General features: G+C 55.3%; 1 long non-coding RNA gene across 4 annotated transcripts; it reads left to right on the forward strand.

The window, feature by feature from the left end:
• The first annotated feature begins 752 nt into the window (after positions 1-752).
• LOC110261763 (uncharacterized) lies at positions 753-9,013 on the forward strand. Of its 4 annotated transcripts, none has more exons than XR_014809518.1 (7): positions 753-970; positions 3,058-3,175; positions 3,708-3,770; positions 4,186-4,337; positions 4,614-4,736; positions 7,340-7,468; positions 7,569-7,737. It is a non-coding gene; the product is annotated as an uncharacterized LOC110261763 (long non-coding RNA). The 4 variants fall into 4 exon arrangements; XR_014809516.1 differs by having other exon boundaries at positions 755-970; positions 4,614-6,441; XR_014809517.1 differs by lacking the exon at positions 753-970 and adding an exon at positions 2,209-2,407 and having other exon boundaries at positions 4,614-4,732; positions 7,569-9,013.
• The last annotated feature ends 13,123 nt before the right edge of the window (positions 9,014-22,136 follow it).

The raw sequence follows: 22,136 nt of genomic DNA on the forward strand, positions 1-22,136 counted from the left end.
CCCACCTGCTGGGGTCAGGTCGGGAGGGACGATGGCTCCTGGCTCCCCTCCCCCTTCTAGTCTCCAAGCCCCACGGGATCCGGACTCAACGCTGTTCCTCCGTCCCGTCCAGCAGTGACTACACTGCAGCTGGACCTCACTGTTTGAGGTGCTCTGTTGCTAGAAACTGTTTTGCATTAAACCCAAGTACGAACGCACGAATTAAGGCCGCTAGGAAGCTTTGCAAAGAGTGCTCGCTGGTCCCTCTGCCCCAGGCAGACGAGGAGGAACGTGCTTTCGGGGGCTTTCAGAGCTGCTTTGGGGTCAGGGCAGCTTCTGGAAACGGGAGAGGGAAGACGTAGCTCGTCCAGGGCAAGTTTGTCTGTGTGTGTGGCTGTGCGCCACGGCTGGTGTTCTCCCAAGACAACGAAGAATCAATAACTTCTCGGAGTTCCCGTGGTGGCGCAGCAAAAACGAATCCGACCAGGATCCATGAGGGTGCGGGTTCCATCCCTGGCCTCACTCAGTGGGTTAAGGATCCAGCATTGCCTTGAGCTGTGGTGTAGGTCACAGACGTGGCTCGGATCTGGCTGTGGCTGTGGTGTAGGCCGGCAGCTATAGCTCCGATTCAACCCCTAGCCTGGGAGCCTCCATATGCTACGGTGTGGCCCTAAAAAGCCAAAAAAGCCAAAAAAGCCAAAAAAAAAAAAAAAAAAAAAAAAAGAATCACTAACTCCTCCCCTTCCGGGTGCACGAGGAAGCCAGGGAAGTGACTTCTTCGACCTGAGCTGAAGCTCTCATGGGAGGCCGACCCGGCCTGGAGCTGAGCTCTGATTCCCAGTTAACACAGCTCAGTGCCGCTCCCGGGAAAGTGCGCTGGTGCCAAACAACTAGGGTCGATGGTAAAACCACCGACACACAATCAATAGGGCACTTTCCCTGACTGCCCGCCAGCCTCGTCTCTGGAAACAAATCGATTGCGTGTCATCAGGTAAGTTCTCTTGGAGCTGCTCCCTGAAACCCGAAGCTCTCTGAAGATTCCACTGTGTACCTTCATATTTTGAACCTAGTAGGGGCTTAATCAATGGGGAATGAAGGGATGAATAAAACCAGGCCAAACAGCTGCCCCCAAGGGCCCCCGTGACTCTCCAGATGGCACCAACTCATTTAGCCAACTAGCCATGAGGCAGCTTTCACCACCCCTCCCTTGATTATTCTGGTGAAGTTGGCTTCTTTGAAAAAACATCAGTGCAGGAGTTCCCGTGGTGGCTCAGCAGGTTAAGGACTCTGTGTTGTCTCCGTGAGGATGTGGGCTCGATCCCTGGCCTTGCTCAGTGGGTTAAGCATCCACTGCAAGCTGTGGTGTAGGCCACAGATGCAGCTCAGATCCCCCGTTGCTGTGGCTGTGGTGTAGGCCGGCAGTGGCAGCTCTGATTTGACCCCTAGCCTGGGAACTTACATGTACCGCAGGTGCAGCTGTAAAAAAAAAAAATGCAAAAAATTGAAGGTAAATTAAAACCCCAAATAAAAATGCAACTCATCCAGAGTTTCACTTTCTCTCCTGTGTGGATGTTCCAGCTCTCCTGGAAACGCTGGCCCCTCCTATGAACCTCACTCTGCTGGAAACGTCTAAGCCTTTCTCAAGACTCAGGACTTGTTCAGTGCCCCGGAGGGGCTGGCTTCTGGTCACAGAGTCATTTCACAAACATCGAGACACTAATGAGGCAACAAACAGCCCAGGCTCTGAGGCTCGGCACCAGTTTGCAGCCACATGGGGCTGGTTTCTGTGGGTGGTTGTCTGGGGCTGTGTGGCCTGGGGGGGGCTGTGTGGACGTCAGGGGCTGTGTGGCCGTGTCGGGGGCTGTGGCCTGATTGGAGTATGAAGCTCCTCCTTCTTTCTGGCAACATAGTTAAAACATAGACTGACACAGGTAAGGGGCAAATCCTCATGACATTATTGTCATCGACCGAACACTCACAGGTACGGTGACTGAATGGCAGGAAGAATGACCCTGCTGGCAGCAGGTGTTTCTCCTGGAGGGACCCGCCGCTCAGAGGGGTGGGTGCGGGCTGTCTTTGCGGCGAGGGAACCCCGTCTGGGGGCGGTGAGGCCTTGGATGCAGGCTCCTCGCCTGCTTCCCCTCCCTCCTTGTTCCTTCCCAGGTCCCTGCTTATCACCCACAAACCACGTGGGTGTTAGACGCTGCTGCAAACAGTATTTCCCCTGCTTTGCGGACTGTTTCCAAGGCCTTTCTTCTAAAGAAAATGAAAGCCACTTGATAAAATACTGTTTGGTCCCCGTAGCTGCCTCCGTCCAGTAAGGGCTGGTTCCCACGGCCGCCTCCTGTCTCCTAGACCAGTGGGGGTGTGGAGGGGAGCCCGTGGAACGCACTCACACTTCAAAGCATCACTCTGTCAGCCAGCGATGGTGAGAGCTTTTCAGGGGGTCACGATTTTCAGGTGTTGCTGGGACTGGTTCTGTAGCACGAGAAATGGGGTTGCTGGGAAAGGGGCCCGTGAAGGGAGGGCTGTCCACGGACCCGCCTCGTTCCCAGGACGCGGGGGAAAGTCCAGGCGGCGTTTGCGGCCGAGTCGACCTAGAGCAGCAGCCCTTCACCTGGGGCCCGTGGGCCTGAATTATGCGCCCGCGATGAGCCTTCAGCTGCGGAGGAGGTCGCCTCTTCCCTCAGGCCATCGGAGGGGCCAAGACGTCTGGGAAGATGGGTCCTCAAACGGAGATTTTTCACCTCAAGTGACTGAGAGGCGCCCTAAGAAGCAGCACGTAGCTGCGAAGTGTTAAACCTACACTTTGCAATAAATGGGGACACGTTTATTTTTTATTTTTTTATCTTTTCTAGGGCCGCACCCACAGCATATGGAGGTTCCCAGGCTAGGGGTCCAATCAGAGCTGCAGCCGCCGGCCTACACCACAGCCACAGCAACGCCAGATCCTCAACCCACAGAGCAAGGCCAGGGATCGAACCCACAACCTCATGGTTCCTAGTCGGATTCGTTAACCACCGCGCCACGACGGGAACTCCAATGGGGACAGGTTTAAAGTCAACCGGCTTCCTTTAGATTTACAGCTTTCGAAGACGGAGGAAAATTCCATGCATGAACCTGCTCCAGAGCCGGGCGTCCCCTCCCTGGATGAAGAGTGTGAGGGTGGACGATGGCCTGAGTGGCATCGAAAAAGGTGCGTTCTGTCCCATCGTAGACCCTTCCTTGACCCTGACGCCGCGGGCCATGGATGGCGGGCACGGAGGCCAAGTCGCAGTCCCGCGGCCGCCGGCAGTGGGGCCGGAGGGTGTGAGAAGAGCAGGAGTAGAGCATCCACGGAAGCCCTGACCTAACAAGGCGACCCTCACAGAACTCGAGGCGTGAGGGCGAGACGGGCAGGGCAGCAGGGAGAGGCAGTGGGAACCTCCACGTTGGAATCACCCAGGGATCCTTAAAGCGCAGATCCGAAACCTTCCTCGCTGGGCAGGGCCTGAGGACCCGCAGTTCTGAGCTGCGGGTGGCCGGCCCCTCTGAGCAGCAAAGGGTGGCCCCGATCCCGACCCCTGGAAGGGTCTCCCTCTCTCTGAAATGTTTCGAACCTTCAGAAAAGTACAGAAGATAACGTCGGCACAGGCCACCCAGCTTTTAGGCATGTGGGGGGCTCTGGTGGTGGTTTTTCAAGTTCGCTCTGACCGCCAGCCCTGCCCTGCCCTCTCCCTGCCCAGCAGAATCCCGCTTCTCAGCCCGGCCGTCTCCTCCTTCCATGGCTCTGTGTTTTCACACGTGTTGCTGTAAGTGACCGATATGTGGTGGGGATTTGGGTCTTTTAAATCAATACCACTTTCGTGTGGTTTTCTGCAATTTGCATTTTTACTCAATTTTCTTGTGTCCTGCTTCAGCGCCTTTCCTGAGAATGTGTTAAGTTTCTTCATCCATTTCCCTCTTGGTGAAGGTTTAGGTGGTTCGTTCTGAGAAACAGTGGTTTTGGGGGAGTTAGGGGCTCCCGAGGTCTCACGCTGTCCCCTGCCAGCCTGGCACTTCCTCCCAGTCTGGGGTGGCTTTTGTTGCTGGGACTGGCTTTAACTCCGTTTACAGAGCCTTTTACAAGGAAGCATTAAACTTTAATGCGGTCCAGCTGGTCAATCTTGTTCTATTGTTGTGTGTGCTGTTTCTTTCGTGTTTCTATCTCGAAGATGTGCACTTTAGTTCAGCAGGAATCAGTTGAGAAGAGGCAGTGCAACCTTGTGGGTGAACGAGCTGCAGTTTCCTAACCATTTCTCAGCTATTTTTACAACGCTGTTTCTGACCAGTAGTGACTGCGGGATGTGTGCTCCCTGACCTGTTTCTCGAAAGGACCGGTAAGTTCTTCTCTGGAGAAATAAAGGCCAGGCTGGGTGCTGTCCGCTTTGTCTCCTGACTTCCTCCTGGCGTCCTGGTCTTAAGTCCGCTGCTGGCGTCTCTGATGGATACTCATCTCTCAGAATCTCAGGGATGCAGGGACAGTCCGTGGCCTCAGGCCTCAGGGGACGAATATTTCCTGGTCGCTAAGACCCTCTGCTGGGTCTGGGGCCTGGGGTCTGGTTGGTGGAAAACCATCAGTCTGGGTCAAGTTTCTCTGTGCCCTTTGTGTGCAGGTTTCATCTGCATCACCGCCCCCTGCCCCAAGAATGCACTGGAGCCGCTGGGAACCCACGTTCGGAAACGTCTCTGGTCCTCAGGCACCTGCCCCTTCTCTTGGTATTTGCCATCACATGTGGGTAACTGCCTTTGCCTACAGAGCCTCTATTTATGAGGAAACTCTAGGAAGACATTTCAAGGTTCGATCTGGGGAATTTGGGTCCAGAACTAAGTACCTGGTGACACAGTCAATCCCGTGCAGTTTCATTTAGGTCCCCTGTCTTTCAGGAACCTGCTTAGCAGGACTCCAGGCAAGGGGACAATGAGAAGTAAACAACACTCTTCGAGAGACAGGGGAGGAGTTCCTGTCGTGGCTCAGTGGATGACATGGAGATTTGGGTTCAGGGGACATGGGGCAAGGTCATCAGGAGGTCAGAGCATGGGGCTGAGGCCTCCGCCCTCTAACCATTGGGGACTGCTCTGTGCACCAGCCACGCCAGAGCTTTCTAGGGACCCGGGGTCGCCTTGCTGGCATCACGCAGGCGTGGTCAAGGGGGCTCATTACAAAGAGCAGAAGGCACTCCTGTGACGCAGGAGACGCAGAGGATCCTGGGAGCTCTCTGCCAGGAACCAAGACAAAGACCAAGCACGTCTGTTTCCATCGCGGCCCACTTGTTCCCCTGACCCCACCCACGCCTTCTGTTCCGATGAATCAACCAGGTGGGGCTTGTTTCCCACCTTTATCTGCAACTCCCTGGAGTCACAGGGACCGGGCTCGGGGGCCCCTGCAGTGACCGTTGTCACTTGTCGTGTGCAGTGCATCTGCCTGCCTGTGTTCTCGAAAGGGGAGACTCCTGGCGGCAGACATGTGTCCTGTTTACTCCCTTCCCCGTCTCCACAGCGTTCTAGCCCAGCACCTGGTCCACAGTGGGCGTCAGTGGTTCTTTGACCAGATCGGTGAGCGGTCCCATCTCTCCCAGGGCATCCGTTCACTCTGCACCTGCGGCACGAGAGGCCGCACGGGTGCCGGGCGACAAGGCCCTGATGCTCTGGCCGTCTCGGATCTGTCTCGGCCGAGACGACGGGACCAGCGTGTTGAACTGGTTTTTCTTCCAGACCCTGGACCTGCCTCAGAGCAGCCCGGGCTTCCTTGCCACCACAGCACGGATGGCCCCAGGGCCCTTCTGCCACCTGTTCTGCGTGTTCCAGGGACCTCCTGGCCTCTCTTCTAGGACCTGGGGAGCAGTGGTTTATTCAGTTTTGAAATAGCTTCTTGCCTTTGGGAGAACAGAAGTTCTGTGGAGGCTTCTCTCTGGCTGAGGGGCAAGGGTGGGGTGTGTGCGCCCCAGCCCTGCCAGGTTCAAATCTGCCTCTGCACTCGCTTGGGCACCTTAACTCAGTGTGTGCCTGCCTCAGTTTCTGCATCTGTAAAATGGGATGATGACAATATTTACCTCTTCGAATTATCTGAGGGTTACACAAACGCCTAGGGCGGGTTGTAAGACATCCGGAGTGGAACCCGCAGTTAGCGTTCCTCCTAATTGGGGGAAAATTAAATACATTCACATATGCGTAGAGAATGCTGGAGAAACCCATCAGGAACCACTCAACTAGAAGTGGGAGAATGACTCTTTTTTTCTGTTTGTTTTCTCTTTAGGGCCGCATCTGTGGCGTATAGAAGTTCCTGGGCTAGGGGTCAAATCGGAGCTGTGGCTGCCGGGCTACACCACAAACACGACCACCCCCGATCTGAGCGGCATCTGCGACCTACGCCGTGCTTTTCAGCAACGCCAGATCCTTGACCCGCTGAGGGATCAAACCGTCGTCCCACAGACACTATGTCAGGTTCTTAACCTGCTGAGCTACAGCAGGAACACCGAGAATGACATTTTAACACACAGATTTTTCAATCAAACTTTCTCACTTGATTTGAGTTTCGGCCGTGTGTATCTATTTTTTAAAAAGCACTTCTCTGTTATGTCTGCCGATTTCAATGTCTCTCCTCAGTGTCTGTGGACCGTTATCTGATGCTGAGCACACGCATCTCTGTCACGCTCCTTTGCACACACACCCTGCCACGCCCCTTGGCCTCTGCCCACCACACTGCACGTGGCTCACAATAGACATTTCGGGGGCTTGTCCTGCAACCTCTCTGCTCTTCTGAGTCGAGCTAGAAAACGAGCATTGGAATTAATGGCCAGGAAGAGCATATCCTGTGGCGGATGCCCTAGTTACGTGAACGTGCACCTCTGTGCATGATGGCAAAAATGAAAACAAATAGCAAAGCAGGGCCTGGATTTCAAACGCTCTGAATACATTACAGCGCATTCATTCCACAGAGGTTTTCAAACCAGACTCATCAGGCATTTGAGACTCGCTTATCTTAAATGGGTCTCTGAAATGTACCAGGGCATCAACAATGACTGTGAATTATGTTTGATGCCTGTTTTACATTAAAAAATAGGAAGCATCACAATTCCTGTTGGGGATAAGGGCATTTTTCTAATCCCACAATTAGCTCTGCCAGCATCCGAACCAGCATCTAATTCCGGCCTTTGGAATAGCCACTTTAAAAAAAGCCAGCTAATGTATGCGTTTGCAGACACAGAGACCAAAATAAATCAAGCGGTGCCGCCTTCCGGTACCCTTAGGTGATGAGACCCGGGAGGAAGGGACAGAAGAGGCAGCCGTCTCTGGCACCTCCTGCCCTGGGAGCTTGACAACACTCTCCTGGCTCTCCCAGGGTCCAGACGGTGCACCAGGCTTTGGCAATGCAGACTGATGAGGGCTCTCGGGCCGCAGGTGAGAGAGACATTAGAACGACGCCATTGGGATGCTACACAGGGACAGAAGTGACATGCACTGGACACACGTAAGTCTGCTTGTAGCTGGGCCTTGGTTTAATTATCCTGACGACTGTCTGGGTGAGGTGGTGAGTGGCGGTCTCCTGTGCTATCGGTTTTGTAATTCAGGTGCCACGCTGGAGGCGTGCCGGTCTGGCGGTGCCTCAGGCGTGCAGGCGGGAATGCACTCATCGGATGCTCAGTGGGCAGCCCTCTGCTCATTTCTGCAGTGCACTGAGGATGGATAGCGTGGTTGCTTTTGGTTTAACCATTAAACGGTGCTCACCACCTACTGACATCACGATTCCGTATGTTTGGGCAACAAATCCCCATGTCGGAGGTGATAAGAGGGTCCCTGAGCGCCTAGACAATTAAAAAACGACAGCCTGGTGACTGGCCACCGTGTCCCAGATGGTCTGGGCTAGGTCTGGACTTTCCCCCGATGCCCTGGGGAGGCTCCTATCAGGTGCCTGTCAGGCAGAGGCTGGAGGCAGCTGAAACTCCTTTGTAACCCAGCATCTGCCATCCTTGGTCTCTGTTCTAAAAAAAAGGGCCCCGGAGAGAGAAGCCACCCCTCTGTGCTTACCCGCAGGTCAGCACAGTTGGGGACAGATGGTTAGACCACGAGGGGCCCGGAAACCTGTGACCGGGAGCTCCTTAGGTGTTCAGGACCTTAAAATGCCTCCACGCTCGTGGGTGGTTCAACCCTCGGGACAACCCAGAGAAAGGTCCTGCGTCCCCCCTCCCCTGCCCCACGACAGTGCTGAGACCCATCATGGTTGAATGTCTTCTGGGGGAGGAGGGGCCCGGATGAGAGCAGCAGCTGGTCGGGTGCTCATCCCAGCCTCCCACCCAGAGAGCCTCGGACACACGGACAGGCACGGGCTGAATCGGAGAACAAACTGATGTGTTAGGAGTGGTTGAGTGGTGGCAGCCTCATTCACCACAGCCCAGAGGGGAACCACCCAAACAGCCATTGATGGATGGAGGGTGGATAAGAAAATGCGGTCCTTTTACGCAAATGGAATATTACTCAGCCCTCAAAAGGAAGGAGATCCTGCCACCTGCCACAACAGGGAGGGACCTTGAGGACATGGTGCCCAGGGAAATAAGCAGACACAGAAGGACAAACATGGGGTGATCCCACTTATGTGAGCTCCCTGGTCATCGGATTCACAGAGATGGAAAGCAGAATGGGGGGGCACTGGGGACTGAGGGCGTAGGAAGGAGGATTCATGTTTCATGGGGACAGAGTCTTGGCTTGGGAGACGGATGGTGGTGACCGTCACACAACATTGTGAATTTTCCTGTGAATGCACTGCATTGCACGGAGCACTTAAAAATGGTTAAAATGGGGCGTCCCATGGGGGTGCAGCAGATTAAGGATCCAGCATTGTCACTGCTGTGGTTCAGGTTGCTGCAGTGGTGTGGGTTTGATCCTTGGCTCGGGAACTTCCACATGCCATGGGCACAGCCAAAGACAAAAACAAAAACAAAAAAAAGTTAAAATGGTAAATTTCATGTCTATTTCGCAAATTTTAAAAATAATAAAAATATTTTAAAAAACGAAAAAAGGAAGCTTTCCAGCTAGTTCTCATGCCACTAAAACTTGCCCTAAACTTTTTACCTCTCTTACCTCTGGCTCTGAAAGTCTCTCATTTCTTGGCCCTCTGCCTCCAACCTGTTACCACATCCTGTTGCCCTCACCTGGGAGCTGTCCCATCCCTTGGCCCCCGTCCTGCTGCGCCAGCTGGGCGCGTGCCACCCATGCCCGCCCTGCAGCCTCTGGTCTGGATTCCGGTCCGCCTGCTGAGCAGGTTCATCTCTGAGTGCCCTGCTTTTCCACGGCTGATGGAGTGGCCCCACAGTGGCTGTCAGCCCTGGAGGCCAGCTCCCCGGGCACCTGCCCTCACCCAGGCCCTCCCCCTCAGGCTCCTGTGACCAGAACCCACACACCTGTGTCCCCTTTCTGGGCTCCATCCGCCTACGCCTGCCCCAGTCCCCTCCCTGCCCCCGCTGCTGTCGTGGTCAGCATCGCCAATGGGCCTTGTGCACCAGCGCCCTCCCTCAGGCCTCCCCAGCTGAGAGCAAGCTGCTCCTGGCATGAACCACTTTGTGTTTCTTTTGCCCCAAACTCCCAGCAGGTATCCCACAGCTGATTGACTGACAGGAATAGGTTTCGACTTAGGCAGCTGAGCAGAGTAAACATCAGGTTACTAAGCAATTTCCTAAATATCAGCCGTGCTATTTTAGAGCTATTCAGGATGTGCGGTCCCAGCCCCAGGTGGCTGCCAGTGACACAAAGGACCTGGGCCTCCTTGTCAGGGAAAAGGCAGCTTCTCAGGGGCACCTGAGGGCAAGGCTGGGCGCACTGGGCAGAACCCGGTGAAGGAGCTGAAACGCGTGAGACAGCGGCTGCGGACAGAACACTTCTGGGGTCTTCTGGAGAAACACCCTCTGCAGAAAGGCAGCTTGGATTCCGGCTCTCAGGCCTCGGTGGCGCAGGGCCTGCTGCCCATCCGTCTCCAGGGGGCAGTGAAGGTCAACTTCAAAGATGCCTCTACCTCCCACGGCCACCACCTGCCGCCCTCCCCTTCCCCCTCACGCTCCCTGTTCTCCCCGCTCCCCACTCCCACCCCTCCTCACCCCCCTTCCCCCCACCGCCACCACCTCTCACCAGCCCCATTCCTCCTTCTGCTAAAGCCGCATCAGTCTGTGTCCTTGATGCCCTGATGTGCCTCCATCATAATGCCCAAGCTCCTCTGTGCCAGGCGCCCGACCAGACCCTGCCCTCCTGGGGCTTTTGCCTCATCATCTCACACCCGTGTGCGGGGCCTGGCACTAGACCTGGGATCCCCGATGAGCAGGAAGGGGCTCACGGTCAGAGGGAGGGGGCTTTGCCCCCCTCCAGACACCTGCGTTCGGCCGAAGCACTGGGCGAGCGGCAGGAAGCCTCTCTGCTGGCCCCTGACGTTGGGGGTTGGGGGGGATGTTGCACAGGCTGGAGCTGGTCTCCCTGGAACACGACTCCGAGCACGGTGTCTGAGAAGGGACCGAACACCATGGCCTCAGCTCAGCACCCTAGACTTTCGGGTAAGATCTTACCAAGCCCCAAAATGACCTCATTCTGTTGTTACTCAGAGAACAAAAGACGCGTCTGTCCGCAAATACTTTCCCACCATTTAAGCTGCTGGTTGCAGTTCTCGTGATTAGGGCTGCTTTTTCAACAAGCGCACCTGCTGCTGAGACGTGGCCCCATGACTGTGACCGTGGGAAGGCAGGGGTGGGAGCACCGGGGAGGCGGGGCCCAGGCAGCTCACCTGGGTCTGTAGGTGGGGCCGTGAAGACCCTTCCCGAGTTCCCCGGTTCTGATGCACCAGGAGGCCTGGGACGTCCCGCTGGGGTCCCAGGGACCACCAAGGAGCGGTCAATCCCTCAGGTCAGGCCTCGGGGTCCACCCTCTCCTGCGGGTCCGCTCGCCATCAGCCTCTCCCGTCAGTTCCCAGGAGATCTGGCCCATCCCCCTCACACCCAAACCCAGTGGAAGGAAGGTTTGGTTGGGAGATGGACGAAAAGCTTGTGTTGCCCCGACAGAGGCAGCTGACTGGTCCACGCTCTCCAAACACCTCTCCCTTCGGAAACTGCCCACCCCCTTCTTCATCGCCCCCACCTTCCTTCCTCACAACACCCCTGCCCCCCAATCCGGCAGTCCGCATGTCTCACCCCGTCCAGCAAAAGCCGGGGGGACAGCACTGTCCGGGAGCTGCAGCCTGAGACCCCGGGCCACACCTGTGCTGGGACAAGTGGGGAGTAACCAGCTGCCAAGAGGGAGGGGGTCACCCTGGGAAGCACGGGTGTCCCGGGGAGAAAGGGGGGGCCATCAAGGGATGTGGGTTTGGGTGGATGACCTGGGGGAGGGTGCAGGGGCCGTCACTGGTCTAGATTGGAGACCAGAGGCTGTCAGAAGGTGGGGGCACTTCTTTGACGGGCATCACAGTACAGCTTTATAAGAAGGGGAGAATAAAGATAAAAAGCTGCATTCGGCAAAGTAGCAGTTACTCATTTCAGCAAATAAAGCGGCTTTGTGGGTGTCACAGTGACCTTTTTTGGTCTGTGCTTAGATGAAATTATGACTTATTTTATCGTGGCGTCGGGCCTGGTGTCCAACAGAACAGTACTGCCAGGCCAGGCTCCGAGGCAGGACTGCTCTTTAAAGCATTTTTCAGCGCTCAGCACAAGCAGCACCTGCGGGTTTCTTGCCAATCCCTTTGCCTGTTGTTTTTCAAGCACAGATCTGGGTGTGGGGCCGACAAAGGGGCCTTGTGATGGAGTATCGGGTGTTCACATCTGATACCCAGCCATGATTCCGTCCACGCCCAGCTCCCAAGGCTTCCTAAGAACGGGGGCCTCCAGGGGTGTGGGGAATTCTGGGATGAACACTAGCTGATGCCAGAGATGCCAGGGTGTTCACTGCCCTTGCTGTGAGCAGGGCATGGGGTGATCTGTCTGCCCGCTTGAGCTGCTGTAACGGAGACCGAGGAGGGTGGCATAGATGACGGTTTATGCCCTCGCAGCCTGGAGGCTGGACATCCAAGACCAGGCATCGCCAGGGTGCTTCCTCTGAGGCCTGGCTCCCTGGCTGCAGGTACCACCTTCTCCATGTCCCTACCCGTCCCTCTGCGTCTGTGTCCTAGTCTCCTTTTATAAGGCCACTCATCACACTGGATCAGGGCCCAGCCTAACGACCTCCTGTAACCTTACTTGCCTCCTCGGGTCAGGGCTTCCACACATGAGCCTCCGGGGGACACAACCCAGCCCATGACAGGTCAGTAGTGGAGGGAAAGGCTGCTTTGAGGTCCCAGGGGCCAGGGCGGATGCCAGGCGGCCCTGGGACGGTGGAGCAAGGCGGGGAGGGTGGTCATTGCAGGGCCCCCGGGGGAGGCCACGAGCCAGGCCCCCATGGGGAGCGACCGTGCTCCCTTCCCAGCACCCAGGGCGGGGGATGGGTGGGAGGAGGAGGGGGTGGGGGAGGGGTGGAGGCAGAAAAGCTCCCAGCCTCAAGCAGGGGAGCGGCTGGGCCAGCGGAGGGGCAGGGAGGGGCTGCTGGTCACTCGGACCTCCTGGGCCGCACTGCGGCAGAGCTGAGGTCTTCCCTGTGCACAGAATGGGTTCTGGGGGCTCGTGCCGGGTCGACCCTGGGCCGGGGCTTGCAGCCGCACTGAAAGGCCCTCTCTGTTCCCTTGGACCCCCTGGGGCCCGGGCTTACTGGTCTGTGTCTGTCTGTGCCCTCCCCACCCCCCACCGCAGCCCTCAGCACCTTGCCCAGGCCTCTGACCGGGGTGCGGGTCCCAGCTGGGTCGCCTTCAGGACTTGGTTTCCTCATCTGGAAAGTGGGACAAAGCCACCCTCAGGCGCTGCCCTGAGGAACGCACGAGGCTCAGCCTCCTCTCCCTCCCCTCAGCGTGGCCTAGTGGGAGACGGGACACCCCCTGAGAAAGAGAAGCAAGGTGCAAGAGCAAGTTCACGGTCAGCCCGGTGGCAGGAACCTGCGTGACTCACGTGCTTGTTACATTGGAAAGTTTAATAAAAGGGCAGGAACCTTCAGGGCTTCCTGGAAGCTGCAGGAGGGGCTCTGTCTTCTTACGAAAAGGAAACCTGAGAGTCAACTCACCAGCCCTCCCATTTTATGGGAGAGGAGACTGAGGCCCGGCAGATGCTGGTGAGGCTGCGAGAGGACCAGGACCTCCCCCCGGACATTCAACGGGACCCTCGGGCCAGACCGTGTCACAGGACAAACTTCGGTGATGGTGTAAATGAAAAGTTTATCTCAGCGCCTACCTGGCCCGGGCCAGGTGCTGTTGTAAGTGCTTTTTCCCTGTTAACTCATCTTCAGTACCGTTACCTCAGTTCTGATGACCCTGTGAAGCAGGTGCCGCCACGCTGCCCATTCTAGGGATGGGGAACCCGAGGTGCCGCTGAGTAACCGTTCAGGCTCCCACAGGGAGGGAGGAGCCGTCCCCCCTTCGGAGGCTGGGTTCCTGAGCACGCTGTGTACGGCCTCAAAACCACTGGTTCTCAAAGAGTGGTCCTTGGACGAGCAGCATCGTATCACGTGGGAGCTTGGTCCAGCTTGGTCCCGACCTTCTGCGGGGGTGCCTGCAAGCCTCCAGCTGATTCTGGTGCTCGAGCTTGAGAACCAAGGCCTTGTTTCCCTTCTCCCCCCCCCCGGGGGGGGGCTGCTTTGCTGGGGCCGGGGGCGGGCGGAGGCAAGGGACTGGAGAGCTGGGCTTTTCCTCCAGGGCCCCTGATTTTGACTTTAAACCAGCGTGAGAAGCGGGCTGGGCTGGGAAGGTGCCACCCTGGGATTGGATCCATCTCTTTCTGCAGAAGTAAACTTGGGGCTTGTTTATTTATATCTTTCCTTCTTCCCTTTGCTTAAGTACCTACCACAGAGTGGACCATTGATAAGCAATATGCTTTTATGGTGCCCCTGAATTACTTGTGTTCCATGCACAGCTAGCCTGAAAGCAGCCCTTCTCTGCTCGGAAAGCTTCCTGGAACAGAGGCTGTGACTTAGGGAGCAAAGAAAGGGCTCTGAGTGAAGGTCTTGGAACCTGGCCTGCTAGCGCCCAGCGCTGCGTCTCTTTTCCCTTTTTCTTCTGCTTTTCTTTCCATTTCCTTCCTTCCTTTGTCTTTCTTTCTTTCGAGAGCAGCATTCCTATTCCATTATTGATATTTTAAAAATGACTGAAATAGGATACTTGGCACAAATTTGGGGTACCATCCACAAGAGCAGGGGTGAAACCTTGAATCAGGAAACAGAAGCAAACAGGAGTGAAGGAAGCAGGACAAGTACCAGCTGGCCCATCCAGGATTTGACCCTTCCTTCTCAGGCCAGGGAAGGATGCTCTGACAGTCACAGGGACAGCAGCGCTGCCAAGGACAATGACCACGGCGGATCAGAGAACTCTGGTGTCTGCTGGGAAAACAGACACCTAAACCCATCTGGGGGCTGGTGGGGGAGTTCAGAGACTCACAACCCAGCTGTTGACGTCGTTTCTGGCTCCTGAGAGATGTCCCAGCAGGAAGCGTTAAGGACATTTGCTGGGAGGCGTCTTGACATAAAGGGGGACCCGTGGAACCGCCAGGGCAGGAATCAGAGGTGGGGGGCCTGTGAGCACGCGACGTGGGGTGAGCAGAAAAGGACACGTCCTTCTGTTTATCGCTCTCCTTAACATCTGCACAGGATTTCAAGGGCCGTTGAGATGTTAGCTCCAGCCTCCTGACAATGAGAATGATGCTTGTTTAGTAATTGATCAAATTCCACCACCTACTTGGTATTAATTCCTGGGAAGAGGGGTGCAATGGACGGGAAATCTTCATTTTCCTACCTTGAACGCTGCCACACATCTAACCAGCCGAAATAGGGAGTCTTTCCAAGTAGGGGTGTCCCCAGACCTACTTCAATAAATAGGTTAAGAAAAAAAAGAAATTGCTGTTTGCAGTCAAATCAGATCTGGTTTTTGGGGAGGACGGACTCTCTCGAAGGAAGTCTTGGAGCATAAACAACAAAGATGGTGCCTCCCCTGAAAAGCCTCCGGTGATTAGCTGCGCGCGTCTTGATTTCGGATTTGTTTCTTCTCCTCTTCCTGTTATTCTTTCATAGACCAATGAATGATGCTATTCCGTCTTCAGGTGACGGAATCTTCAGTGGGACGGAGATGTGGGCATGATGCCTCCTGGCGCCTCCTCTCTGGGGCAGGTGAGAGCGTCAGCCCTCGTGTGCGGACACCTGTGCTGTGCTGGGTGGAAGCCGAGCTGTTGCACAAAAGCCCACGTGTGTGTGGAAGGGGACACGGATGCCACAGAGCCCAAGGGTGGGCTGTTACCAAGATCGCACCATTGCACCAAGTCCTCCCGCCTCTGAGCCACCCTGTGACCCTGGAGCCGAGCTAGTCCTGCAGGGCATGGTGCCCAGGAGGATGCCAAGGTCAGCAAGTCCGCCTGATCCCCTCCTGGAGGGTTTGTGAGGGTAACTCCAGACAGACACTTCCTGTGAACAGCTTTCTGGGGCCCCTGGGAGGCCAGATGTCCAGCAAGTTCTGCTGGTGAAGCGCCTTCTCTGCCGCTGACAGAGCAGTGGCCGTGACCAGCAGGCGGGGGTCTCCACTGGGGTGGGCTGGGGTGCGTGCTGCTTCCCGGGCCCTCTCTCTCAGCCCAGGGCCACAGCAGCTCCTTGAATCTGCTTTTCCCGTGCTTTCCGAACTGCCTTCGCCTCTTCCGGGCCCAGCCCTCATCGCTCCCACCCCCCACTAATGTTAATAATTCTGTTTGCAAAAGTTGGCCTGTTTCAAAGTACCATGTGAGTCCGTCTCCTGACTGGACTGGGGTGATGTCCAAGCCGAGGCAAAGGGGCTTCCCTCCCCCGCCAAGGACTTTCTTCTCCACAGACAGCCTGGCTGCCCTGGGCAGCTTCCCCAGTGGGAGCCCACAGAGGGGTGGGGACGGGGCTCCTCTGGGTGGGGACTTCTCCTGGGGGCGAGGACAGCAGAAGGCCCAGGCGAGGCCACTCAGGTCTGTCACTGGCTGCCTGTCCGGGACATGCGCGTAGGACAGATGTGACAGCCCCTCAAGGACAGCAGCTTGAAACACCATCAAGACACAAAAATCACCAGATGCCAAGCCACCGGGGCCTGGGAAGCGGGGTCTGGAGTGTGCAGCCTCTGCAGTCGAGGAAGCCAACCCAGAAAAAGGAGCAAGAGCCTCGATAAAAAAGTCACGTGATCACACGCTCTGTGTCAGGGCAGCCCTGGACCCTACAAAGGGCTTCCGCAGGCACCACATCCTTTGAAACAAACCCGGCTTCCTGCGGGGGGGGGGGGGGGGGGCGGCAAATAGGTGTTTGCTCATCGCACCCCCAAGGAAGCTGAGGCCCAGGCCGGTAACTCCCCCACCATCAAGAGGTCTGTGGTGGGGGCCCTGCAGCTGAAGTTCTGGGGTCTCCTTGGCCACACACACACAGAGCTTCATGAATATTCTGCAAGAGTCAAGGGCAAAACCTGTGGTCTTGTACTTGGGGTCTAATAGCTGCGTACGACCTGATTTCCTTTCAGTTCAAGGCTAAAAGCTACGTCGATGTTCAGGAGGAAAACGTCTTTTGAACTGTAGGTGAATCGTTGTCCGATGCAGCAGTGCCACTGAGTTTGAGAGATTCAGAAGTATGTGAAAACAGGCTCTCGTGTCTTCTCGCGCTCACCTCCCGGGGTTGACGGCCCGTGTCGGGAGAGCGGCTGCGGCTGATTCCTGTGATGAAGCAGCCACGGGAACAGTATTCGCTGCTGCACACCGATTCAGAACTGCAAAGTCCTAGAGTACACTCTTTGAACGTTTCTCGAGTCATGCGAGAAGATTCTGAAATAAAGAACATGCAACAGGTTGGGTTGTGGGCCTGGTCGCCTGTTTCTACACAAATCACATGGGTTTATCTTTTTAATTTTTTGTGGTGAAATGCAGTTGATATGTAGTATTTCACGTGTCCAGCGAAGTGATTCAGTTCTACACACATCCATAAATGTATATACTCTTTTCCAGGTTCTTTTCCGTTACAGGTTATGACAAGACGTGGAGTGCAGTTCCCTGTGCTAGACAGTAGGTCCTTGTGGTTTGTTTTATATACAGTAGTGTGTATCTATTCATCCCACTCCCCTAATTTATTCCTCTCCCTTTTCCCCTTTCGTAACCAGGACTTTGTTTTCTAGGTCTGAATAAGTCACATACTTTGAGAAAAAAAAATAGTCCACGGAGATTAAGAAAGAACAAGTTCAGAGATATCCTGAGGAAACGTGGTGACTCAGAAGGCAGACAAATAAATTACACCTTTGGTTCAGACTAATTCTGTATGTGCTTCTAAGAAAGTATGCAAACAAATGCGCACAGTTACTTAGAGTGGAATTGGTTTAATGCATTAATCACTGCGTTGCCAAACCAGGCCGCTAAGTGAGCAAATGCGATTTTGCAGAAAGAGAACCCAGGGGCAGGTTGCATTTATTACGGAAATATTTACCTCCCTTCTCTCCAGATTTCTGCTCCAGCCAAAAGGGGTCCTTCACTGGGACTTTGAGTCACCAGAGAAACCCACATGTTAGTTTGCCTTTGCACCATTGAATTGGAAAAGAAATAGGCAGATTAGCTGGCATCAGCTAGGATTCCCAGTCTGAGAGGGAAACCCACACAGACCCAGTTAGCTTCTGATGCCTTACGTTTGTATGAACGAGGCCCAGGTCACCCTCAAATGAAATCCGGTTGTAAAAAGGGAAGGAGGGAGTTCCCATTGCAGCTCAGCAGGTTAAGACCCCAGCTAGTATCCATGAGGATGCAGGTTCCATCCCTGGCCTTGCTCAGTGGGTTAAGGATCCGGCGTTGCCATGAGCTGTGGTGTAGGTTACAGAGGCAGCTTGGATCTGGTGTGGCTGTGGCTCTGGTGTAGGCTAGTGGCTACAGCTCCGATTCGACCCTAGCCTGGGAACCTCCATATGCTGCAGGTGGAGCCCTAAAAAGAGAAAAAGAAAAGAAAAAAGAAACTGGAATCTGCGTGGTAGGTTAGTGTTGTTTCAATGTCAAATCACCTGAATTGGTGACTCTTCTGTGTTCATGTCAGGGGACACTCTTCTTGCAAAATATATGCTGGATGGAATATTTAGGGGCAAAGAGGGTCTGCTACTAACTTTCAAATTGTTCACAAAAAGCAACAGCGCACATACACATGCAGAGAGGAGGAAGAAAGTGTGGCAAAATGTTATGTGAATAACAGGATAGGTGGGTGAAGAATACATGGGCATTCTTGCTATTATTCTTACAACTCTTTGATACATTTTAAATTATCCAAAGGAAAAAGGTTGGGTGAGTGGGTAGGAGGGAGAGAATGTTAAAACAGGAACCCTTCCTGCTTTCCGCCAATTTGAACTCAAACACCCGGATGATGAGCCAATCCGTCAGTCATCACCGGTCAACCTTCTTTTCAGCTCCCATCATGAGTCCCCACCACTGTGACAACACACGCACGCAGCCACGCACACAAATTCCATTCAGCCACAGACGGTGGAAACCCTCAGTCCTGGGGGCATTGCCACAGTCGAGGTGACAGGGCCTGCCTCTGGAATGTGGGTGTCCTGGCAGAAAATAATACTTGATTTTGGTTTGCAAAACTGAGAAGGACCCCCCGCCCAGCGCCCTTCAGGTCTGTCCCCAAAAGGACAAGAGCAGCGGCCGCATGGAGGGGCCTGCCGAGTTCACAGGGCTCAGGGCCTGGCTCTGTGCTCCTCACCTGACGTGCGGCCAGCTTTCCTGCGTCCTCCCCTGGCAGTGGTGGGACTGGGACTCTGCACTGGCTGTGGGCTTCCAGGGACATGGTCCCTCCCCTCCCCTCTGCGGCTCCTGCACCAGGCCCAGGGGGCGGCGGGGGCGGTGCTGGCTGGACCCAGGCTGCGGCCGTAGTGAAACTGGGAGAAGCCACAGTAGTGGTTCAGAATGGAGAGCTCTTGGCCTTGCAAAGGGTGGGCCAGGCCTCCTGAGATCCAGCCTCCGGGGTGGCCAGGATCCTCGCCTCCAGAAACCCCGGCAAGGGTTTGGGAAAGGTGCACAGATGCGACGGCCCCAGGAAAGGGCTCAGACAAACCCTGTGTGTGCACAGGAGACACAGGTCCGGGACAGAGGGAAACGGGGCTCAGGAGCCAGAGGCTCACCCAGACGAGCTGAGGTGGGAGCAGGACGGAGCGGTGGGGGGGGGGGGGCCTGGGGAGTGGGGGCGGGGTGGCCAGGCGCGGGGATGGGCCCCCCGGGCGGGGGAGGGGCAGGGCCTCCCACCGGCCACCTCCCAGGTCCTCCCTGCGTCTTAAGCCTGAGTTCTGGGGGCTCCGTCCCAAGGGCGAATTACCAGGATAAACGACATTCACTCACGGACTGGCAGGTTCACTGCCAGCGCAGTGGGGCTGTGTCTGAGCAGAGGACCGCAGGGCGAGGGATTGTTCTTGGTTCTGTGTCCCTTCCCAAGCCTGGGTCTTCACTTGTGGGGCCACCATAGACCAGTTGGCCAGTCCTGGACCAGCTCCGGCTGCAGGTCAGGCGGCCTCTGTCCCCGCTGCCCTGCTGCCTTGTGTCAGGGAGCTCAGCGGTGTCCTAATGGCTCTGCTGAGGGCAGACTCTGAGGCCTGCAGGTGACGGGAGCCTTGGGGGCAGGGGCGGGACGAAGCCACCCGAGGCCCTGGAGCTGCTGTGCGAAGTAAATGGGACAATTCCTAGCGTCCAGAACAGCCTCTGCCGAAAGAAGGGGTATTTCGTCTTGTTATTATGCAAATACACATCACTTCATGCACCTCCCTAACGCTTTCCTTATTGCATGTGAATACTCAGTAATGACGAACAGCAAGTTATTAGGTTATAAAACATCATTATATATAGCTTATTGCAGTGTATTTTAAAATTGATATATTTGGCATTGATACTACTTTATGTTAATGTTGTAGAGATCACTATATTATTATATTAACATATCACATATAGTTTATTAACAGTCTACTAAGTATTAAATATTCCATATTATTTATTCATATATTAATAGATATTAAATATTATTAAAATTTAATTTATCTTCAGCTGCGCCCAACCCCTCCTCCTCCATCTGCATCACCTCCTCCTCCAGCCCCGGCCCCTCCCCCTCCAGCCCCGGCCCCTCCCTCCCACCCCAGGGCTCCCGTGCATCTCCCCCTACTCTCTATCACCCCCCACCCCAACTTCACTGCCCAGCAAGGAAGCCGAGTTAATAGCACCTGGCACCATCTTTCTGCAGAGAGTTCCACGGGCCGGAAAGAGAACTTTCCAGGAGACATCAGCTTGCTTTGTGACCTAACGATGCAGAAGGCACATGGCTCATCACCTTTCAAACTCTCCAGTGGCCATTTTGCCATCCTTGGCCCTGAACCCTAACCAGGAGGCAGATGAGAGCCTCAGCTCCTGCCACCCCCACCGAAGCCCTCGCCCCGCGAGGAAGCTGCGTCCCAGGCCATCCTGGCCCTGCTCAGGCGCCCTGGCTGTGGTGCCACCGCCCGTCACCAAGGGGTAGAAGGCAGCTTTCCTTTCCTAGACAGCTTCTGCTGGCATCACTCTCAGTGACTGACCCAAACCATAGACCTTGCAGAGTGAGACCTGACAGCATCACGAATCCGGGTGCTGGTGCACAGAAGGCCACCTTCAAGGAGGCAGGAAAATACCCCTGTGGGACCCAGGACCCCGCCCCGTGGGACTCAGGGAAAGAGCCCCTCTCGGATTCCCTCAGTCTCCACCACTGTGGAGAGAGCATGCTGGGCACAGTGGTCTCAGGTCCTCGACAGAGCTTAATTAATGCTCTTAGGGCCACACCTGGGGCACATGGACGTTCCCAGGCAGCCCCGTACCTGCTGCCCTAATGCCCCTCTCGGGGGCGACAACATGGATTTTGGGGATCAGAACGAAGACAAGCCAGAGCTGGACATGCCAGCGGTGGCTTTTTGGGCCAGAGGGAGCACTTGGCTCCTGATGCCTCCGCGGATGAGTAAGCTCAGGAATGGCAAACACAGCCCTCAGGTCCAGAATCTGTGATTGAGCAGAATATTGATTGCGTGGGGTAGGAGGGCGGGAGCAGGCCGTTCACCCCGATGGGGGCAGATGAAGAGGTGAGAGGCAGGCGGACTTGGCCTTCTTTCCCAGGAGCCCGTCAGCCAAGCTAAGACCAGTTCGCGCTAAACCTGAGTCCTCTCTGTTGCCCCCCAAATAGGTAGGAGGAGAGCTGGTGTGGGAGGGGTGGGAGGCGGGGACTCGGGCTGGCGATGGTCCCCACGTCCAGCACGCCTGGCAGCATCTGTCAGCGGCCGCGGCAGCTCCCCTCTGAGCCGGGCTGCATTCACCAGCTGCAATGATGCCATGATGTGATGATGCATCTGCAGGGGAGGGGCTGAGCCCAAGCAGCTGGTGGGTATCACCCTTGGCTTTTTGCAGGCAGATTCTGTTGTCCAAGGATGAAATGATTGTGTTGCCAGAGAATATGACTTTAGAGCCGGGGGCATGAATTACATCCATAGGAAAAGAAGGAATTCATGGCCCTTTTCATACAGGATCAGCCCAGCACCACTTCGCCCTCGCCCCCTCAGCTCGGATCTGGAACTAACCTCCCCAGGTCAGACTTTGGGTGCAAGAGAGAAATCAAAAAATGTAGTCCTTGAAAACTGGACACTGAGTATCTGCAGGTGTGCAGATTCCAGAAGGCTTGTGGGCACTGGTTTTATTGTATGCTGTCTGGGAAACATGCTGCATCATTAGCAACAAAATAATCCAATTTAGCAAACATTAAACAGCAGTTATGGATTGGGCATGCTGCTAGCTAGTGCCGGAACTTCAAATCCGTCGGACTCTGGCTTATTCATGAGCTTTCTGATGGCTTTGATGGTTGTCTGGGCGCAAGTCAGTACCAGAATGGCTTAATGGACCAACCTCTTAAGTAGGCAGTCGGGTATTTAAAAGAGTGCAAGCCGTTATATTTAACATTTCCGTATTTTATAAAAGGACAAAAATAAACTGAGGTTGTTGAGCTTAAGTAAGTGTTTCCTTAGCACAAAAGAGGTGATTTCTCTTAGTGGAAGAAACTGTAGAAGAATGGGCAGGTTTGGG

This window comes from Sus scrofa, chromosome 7 (assembly GCF_054392235.1).
Source record: "Sus scrofa isolate SSC_HxYL_T2T_F1_AM1 chromosome 7, Sscrofa_HxYL_maternal_Yorkshire_Landrace_v2.0, whole genome shotgun sequence".
Lineage (NCBI taxonomy): Eukaryota > Metazoa > Chordata > Mammalia > Artiodactyla > Suidae > Sus > Sus scrofa.